This window comes from Xyrauchen texanus, chromosome 36 (genome assembly GCF_025860055.1).
Source record: "Xyrauchen texanus isolate HMW12.3.18 chromosome 36, RBS_HiC_50CHRs, whole genome shotgun sequence".
Lineage (NCBI taxonomy): Eukaryota > Metazoa > Chordata > Actinopteri > Cypriniformes > Catostomidae > Xyrauchen > Xyrauchen texanus.
In genome coordinates, this window is record NC_068311.1 from 8,934,486 (window position 1) to 8,942,491 (window position 8,006).

Consider the following 8,006-nt stretch of genomic DNA (forward strand, 5'->3'; position numbering starts at 1 on the left):
TGTAGAATGAACAAACCTTTACATAGTGAGTCAGTCTTTCAAGTTAGAATGATTGGGACATTCTGGAAAAGTGAAGATAAAATAGAAAACAAGGAGAGTAAGAAAGCTTAAATGATACAAAAATATACCAATACCAATAAATAAATACATTTTTATAAATTTTTTAACGTCTTAGTAGTTTCACTTAAAGAGTAGAACATTTCAGTCCAGTGGTAAACTTTTGGTTTTGTGTACAAGGGATCAGAGTTCAACTCTTGACCAAATTTAGAAATGTGACTGCATGATTTATCCTGTTTTAGAAAAAAAACTTGATTCTCTGCCATTTTAGAAAAACACTTGATTCTCTGCCATTTAGAAAAACACTTGATTCTCTGCCATTTAGAAATACACTTGATTCTCTGCCGTTTAGAAAAACACTTTTGACCTACAAAAATAATGCACCTTAATTATCAAAGATACAAAAAAATATTATGTTGCATTTAAAATCCACTTGGCTCAATAATCTGAGTGGGTGCCTCTGAGAGCGAGGGAAGGAGAAGAAAGAGAGGGAACGACAGGAATGATTTATGTCCTGCTATTGAGAAACTAAAATAAATCCATACGCTCTGAGGAAAAAAAAAAAACTGACCGTAAAACACAGGACATGCTCGGCCACTTTTCCTGCCTCAAACTCAGAAGCTTGCACTCCCTCTCCGCAATGTCAAAGCCAATAATTTTTGTTTTCATCATTTAAGGACATTGTCCAAGCTGAAGAGGACATTGTTTTTCTTCAACTGAAACTTTCTGTAGAGGGAATTGTGCATTGTATTTTTGAAGGTCTGATCTGAATTATCTAATGAGCATTTTGTCAGCACTGTGAGAGAATGTCTTTTCAACAGAGGATTTTTTTTTATTTTTTTTTTTACAGTTTTTCTCAAACGTTTTGCAACAATTTTTCAGCGCGCTCCATCTGTGGCCTAGTGCTTACCTCACATGCTCCAACTAAAAATGAGTCAGTTTAAGGGAGAAACAGGTGGTATGGGGTGTACAACTTGCATGCATATAGACATTATTTATAATTTGTTGAGCAGAAAAACAAAAAAGTAACCTTGCATTACAATCCAAAGCTCTTTTACAATCTGATAATTCATAGAGTTCATAGTAATTCATAGAGGATCATAGACTTATCCAGCACTGTCCATTTCCATTGTTCTCAAAGGTAGTTGTTTGGCTGGCAACTCAATCTGTGACATTTCTAAATGTAAATAATTAACTAAGCTCAAAATCTTTATTTTTTTCCTGAACAAAATAGACAAAATATCCAATTATGAAAGCTGAAATAAATGTGTTACATCAGATTGCAAATAACAGCTTGCCGCCAAAACAGCCGTGACCCGCCGAGGCATGGACTCTGCAAGACCCCTTAAAGAGTCCTGTGGTATCTGGCACCAAGAAATTAGCAGCAGATCCTATAAGTCCTGTAAGTTGCAAGGTGGAGCCACCATGGATCAGACTTGTTGGTCCAGCACATCCCACAGATGCTCAATCGGATTGAGATTTGGGGAATTTGGAGGTCATGGCAACACCTTTCCAGAATAATGTGTGAAGTGCAGAGTATCCTGCTGAAAGAGGCCTCTGCAATCACGGACTTCCATTGCCATGAAGGGGTGTACCTGGTCTGCAATGATGTTTAGGTAGGTGGCACATGTTAAATTGACAGCCACATTAATGGCCGGACCCAGGGTTCCAGGATTCCCAGCAGAACATTGCCCAGAGCATCACACTCTACCGGCTTGTTGTCTTTCCACAGTGCATCCTGGTGCCATCAATTCCACAGGTAAATGCACACATGTACATGGCCTCTTTCAGCCGTCCACGTATGTAAATTAAAACGGGACTCATCATACCAGGCAACCTTCTTCCACTGCTCCAAAGTCCAGTTCCATCGCGTGCCCATTGTAGGCCCTTTCGGTGGTGGACAGGGGTCATCATGGGCACTCTGACGGGTCTGTGTCTACACAGCCCCATACACAACAGCTCAGGTCTTTTCTCCTGCCCATTTCTCCTGCATTTATCACATTGACTACAAGTACTGATTGTTCGCTTACCATCTAATCTACCCAAACCTTGACATGTGGCCTTGTTAGGAGATGGTCATTGTTATTCACTTTACCTGTATGTGGTCATAATTCTTTGGCTCACCAGTGTATATTTCTGAGCTGCCGAACTGCACTCAACAGTTCATATGCTGTCAATCATGTACATCACTGTTTAAATTATTGGACATTTGTTACATAGTCCCGCCCATTTGAAAGCACAGTCCCAAACCCTTAATTAGAAAATATCCTGAGCTGTGTTGTCAAAAGTAGCAGGTAGGGAAGTATACAAACTGGTCTCACTGTGAATTCGGTGACAGTAGGTCGAAAAGTTCAGCTGCTGAAAATCACTTTATGCTTACAATGCTTTAAAATCACTGCCCCCAGTGTGCCAAAGCTGAATGTATAGGCATGTGTGAAATCCAGTTTCCAGGTGAAATGTCCACAGAGTGGTGTCAAATGGCTAGTTGTATTTTTAATTGTAAATTATGTAATAGTCAACAAGAATGCATATTTTATTAGCTGTAACCAAAACCCCAACCCTAAACCTAACCATCAATTGAGTAAAAATTTGCCACTCCAAGAAAAAAAGGTAAGAGGCAAGCTACTTTTGAATTGTCAAAGATGCTGTTCGGGTCCATATTGTGTACTTATGACATCTACCAGCAGTGACCCCTCAGCCCTATCATTGAGTTGTGGTGGGAAAAGATACCAAACCAAAGGTTTGAATCTAGCCTGCACCGGGTCCTGATCTCATTCCCACTCTCTTTGCCCCATAATTTCCTCTCTCAAAAAGTTGCAAACCAACCGAAGCAACCACAAATTAAAAAAAAAAAAAAAACAACTCTCCATGGCTCAGAATATTGGAAACTTGCAGATCTTTGCCAGTATAACTTTAACCAACATCCGGGTCTGCTAACTTTTAGTGGGAAAGCACTCTTGTGAGTTGATAAATGCTAAACTATAGCTCAATCTGTGATAAGCACATTTCATCTTGAGTAATCAAAAAGAAGTTCTTGCAGTCAAAAGATAAACATGCCTGATAAATGTGATACAGCCCATTTAGAGAGAAAAATAGCAGAGTTGGACGTTTCATCAACATTATTTACACAATTTGCCACAAGTGTGGCAGGAGCATCGTGTGTTTCTGAGGCATTTGTGTCTTGGCAGACTTCGATACACACTCTCACACTCAAAGACACAGATCATTATCTTCTTCCGCCCATCTCTTTAAACAGTGTTTATTTATGGAGATGGAAGGATAATGATGTCTTGATTACACAGCAACAGGATTTGACTTTGCCTTTGTGTGCTCTGTGACTGATGTGAAAGTGTGAGAGTGCATGTTACAGTAAATAATTCAACTGCTTGATTTGTGAGACTGTCAGTACAGTTTGTTACTCTCTCAGGACATCATTAACTCACCTTCATGTTATTCCGAACCTGCATGGAACACAAAAGATGTTAGGCAGAATGTTCGCCTTAGTCACCATTTACTTTAAAGGAATAGTTGAAAATTCTCAAAAATGAACATTCTCTCATTTACTCACACGCATGCCATCCCAGATGTGTTTGAACTTTGTTCTGCTCAACACAAATGAAGATTTTTAGAAGAATATTTCAGCTCTGTCGGTCCTCGCAATGAAAGTGAATGGGTACCAAAACGTGGAAGCTCCAAAATGCACATAAACGCAGCATAAAAGTAATCCATAAGACTCCAGTGGTTACATCTACAGAAGACATATAAGTGTGGGTGAAAAACAGGTCAATATTTAAATCCGTTTTTATCATAAATTCTCCTCCCTGGCCAGTAGGTGGTGAAATGCATGGAGAATGCAAATCACCAAAAACAAAAGAAGAATGTGAAAGTGAAAGTGGAGATTGATAATAAAAAAACGACTTAAATATTGATCTGTATCTCACTCATACCTATCATATCGCTTCTGAAGATATGGATTAAACCACTGGAGTGTTGTGGGTTGCATTTATGCTGCCTTTATGTGCTTTTGGAGCTTCAAAATTGATCCAAAGTACCTATTTTCTTGCATCGTATGGACATACAGAACTGAAATATAACTTGGGTTAAGTATCCCTATGGCATGGAAAAAGATGCAATGCAAGTAAATGGTGACTGAGATGAGCATTCTGCCTAACATCTCCTTTTGTGTTTCACAGAAGAAGAAAAGTCATACAGGTTTGGAACAATATGAGGGTGGGTAAATGATCACAGAATTTGAATTTTTGGACGAACCATGCCTAAAGTAAATTTCCAGTTCTTACCTTTTTTCTCTTCCAAGTGTTTTGGGAATCAAAAAGATGGTAGATGTTATTATGGCCATGTCTCAACAAATTAACCCAACCTGTCCTTATGGGCTCAAATGTACAGCTATTTTGTTGCCAGACATTTTTATAGCTTCTTTTCACTTTTGGGTGATCGTTTTTACACACCCTTTGTGATCCCCAGCTTTTTCTGTAAAATGTCTTGAATTCTCAAGTTTTGATTTTCTTTTGTTCTACTGTGGAAAGAGGACTAACACATGCTTGGCAAATGTCTGTTCAAATTTCCAAAGCCAAAGAGGGAACTCTTGTTTCTTTGTTTCAAAATGCAATTCTAATGAAGCACATTCACATCCCTTTGAGATCGTCCTACGCGTTGATTTCCGGTGAGAAGTTATTTTACACCCCATCTGTCTGACAAAACTCCCTATTGTTCCCTAAATCTTGAATTATTTTTAAAATCAGCCAAACAACTTGACTATGAGGGACATCTCTGTGAAGTTAAGTTTCTGCTTACTGAAATTACGCACATATTGTGTTAGTACTATAGTATACTTTGAAGTACCTTCGAGTTCTGTGTAAATACCATTTTGAGTTTCTTTACCATGGTGTATATCAAAGAACCATGGTGGAACCTATTGATGCCATCACTGTACCAACCATGATACAGCCACTTGTATTTGTGAAGGATGGAAGGAAAAACCTATCACGAGGAAGTTATAATAGGAAAGAATCTGCACTTAATAAAATCAATGACCATTACAATCTCTCTCTCTATGTCTCTCTTAGCAGCCAGGCAGATGTTGGGTCATACAGGAAGTTTCCTCCTCTTGCTCTCTGTCCGTAATGAATCTCTGGAGAGGGTCTGGTTTGGGGCTGGACCTGGATCTGTCTCTTTAGTTTAAACCTTACGCATCATTCTCCCACCATGCTTGTTTAACTCTCATAGGCTTTGAGTGAAACTAATGTGTGTAAATACAGAGACCAGGGCAATAACAGACCAAGCAATCATATTGATTCTTATATAAGGCAAATGGGTGAAACGTCTGTCTCTTCAGTGGTTATGACTGTTTGCTCATACAAAGCTTCAGAGACATGTTTATTTTTTTTATATATATATCTTTATTTTATAACAGCTGCTTAATTGATATTTAACCCTTTGATGCAACTGTAGTGGACAGACCTTAATGGGAATGTTCCGGATTTATACTGTACAAGTTTAGCTCAATAAATAGCATTTGTGGCATTATGTTGATTACCACAAAACAAAAAATTATTTTGACTCGTCCCTTTTTTATATTTAAGCTCTTATGGTGTTTTGGTCAGATTTCCTTTTGCAGTGTCATACCCAAAATTACAGGCTTATAACTAGACAAAATACAAAAACAAGGAGGGTCAAGTTTTTGGTATCATTAAAAAAAAAAAAAAAAATATTATTTTTAACAATTTAGATTAGCCTATGATAAATTCTGCGACTCTCAGCCTAAAAAAGTGAAATACAAAAAAAAAAAAAAAGAACAAAAAAATTAATTCTTTTTTTCGAATTTGACATTATGCATCCCAGGTAGGTCCAAATTGTTTATTTTTTTTTGTTACCAATCATGTCACCTGTAACTGAGTAACATTTTGTGTTGACAAAGCAATAAAATGTTATTGCATTTAAAAAATAATTTCTCCTTGTGTCCAAAAGCCTCTCCAAACATTTAAAACATAATAATATTACATATGAACAAATTACACAACTATTACAAAAGGTGTGCTCTCTCTCAAAAGCATGTAGGCATGCACGAGATCTCAAAAGCACGAGATCTCATTCAGTTCCATTCTGTTTCATTTGAGCTATCATTGAGACTGTGTCAAGTACTTTGTGCCATCTCCTGGTGGCCATGTGTAATTAGAGTGAACGATCCTCTCTGCCCATATTTTAATGACTTCCACCTCTTGTTGCAACAATCTGAATCCTAATTCGATTGGTTTAGCATTCCATGATGTTGGACAACGTACTACATAATTTCCGATGAAGTCTAAACCAGGAAAGCTAACGTGTTTTTAGCCAGATAGCTCATTATGTGCTGTGTGCACATTGTGCTTCATGTGGATCTTCTAATGATCTATGCATCCGATTACGTTATTTGTCTGGGCTCTTTTTAAAGTTAATCACCTTCTGTATGTGATATTTTATGTTCAGTTTTATTTTTCATGAAGTTATAAGCAAAAACACTGTAAATAAGCAACACCTGTTTACATGTAACATGTATGTCAAAATATCACATACAATTACTTAGAGGAGGTGATTATCTTTAAAATGAGCCCAGACAAACAACGTAATCAGATGCATAGATCATTAGAAGAGTAAACTTAGCTATTACTTGCTATATTGTTTCTGTGAGTAAAACAAATCAAGCTGGTTGTATTCTACTCTTTGAGAGCTTTCCAACGGCATATTACACATGGCTATTTGATCTGTTTGATGTGTTACTGATTACAATAATGTGCAAAATTATTAATACATTATCAAAATGGAACACTTTTAAGTTTAAAACAATAAATGTTTTGTGTTGGTCAAGACTGTAGTTATTAAAATGTTGATAATTATTTTTATCTCGGTGGGCCCATCCAAACTTAAAGGGATATTCATTAAGGGCCAGTCCATTAATGTTAAAATATACATTTTGTCAAAAGTATAGCCAAAAGAAGTAAACATTAGCCATTTTAAAGGTGCACTCAGTAATTTTTGCCTCTTGTTAAAAAGTTTAACTCCTAAAGACATGAATTGTAATTTTGCAATATAAATAAGAAATCATGATCACTCACATTAAATAGAAGACTCTTTTCATATCAGTAACTTCAAGTTTTTTTATAACAGGGTGGCACATGGGGGCTGCCATGTTAGAATCACATGATACCAGCCAAATACTACATGCTTAATCTCAATAACCATCCTGTTATTTGACACTTTCACTCATTGATTAAAATAATCATGGCTGACTGTGAATAAAATTTTTTTGCAATAGCATCTGCAACTGAAATCTATTGATTTTAAATGATGCTGCATCCAAGCCACTAAGTGTCAGTGTAACTCCAAGATGACAGAAAGACAAAAGTTACTAGTGCACCTTTAACATGATTTTAGTGGGCGGTTTACTAATCTTATCTGTGTAAAGTTATATCCAGTACCTGGATTCCAAGGTTTTGTTGTCATGACAACGCAATTTAAATATTGGATATAACTTTACACACAGTCAATTAAATTGTTTTATTTGTGTGTATGTGTGTGGATATAAGCATTATGCCACATATGCTGTTAATTGAACTTAATTTGTGTTGAACCTGGAACATTTCTTTAAAATAAATTTTTAACTAAGACAAAGTGATAATGCACCAAATATCTCTGGAATATCTTTACCATTATCTTCTATTGCAACGAACAGATTTGTAAATGATGTTCACACAGGACAGTTCTAGCATCCGTCTGTGCTGTTTTTCAAATATGTTCTAAATTGACATTTTTGACCATTGCCGTGCATTACGCTGTTTATTCAGCGTCTTGCGCCCGCTTCTCCATATTTTAAAGCTCTCTTAAAAGGTCAACTTAAAGTTAAAAAACATGTCTTGAGACACCTGAAATCTGTCCCATTCCTTTCTGTTCCATCA

General features: G+C 36.7%; 1 protein-coding gene across 1 annotated transcript in view; it reads left to right on the forward strand.

The window, feature by feature from the left end:
* crppa (CDP-L-ribitol pyrophosphorylase A) overlaps nucleotides 1-8,006 on the forward strand; it is a 63,013-nt gene that overhangs the window by 54,439 nt on the left and 568 nt on the right. The gene's annotated exons all lie outside the window — the stretch shown is intronic.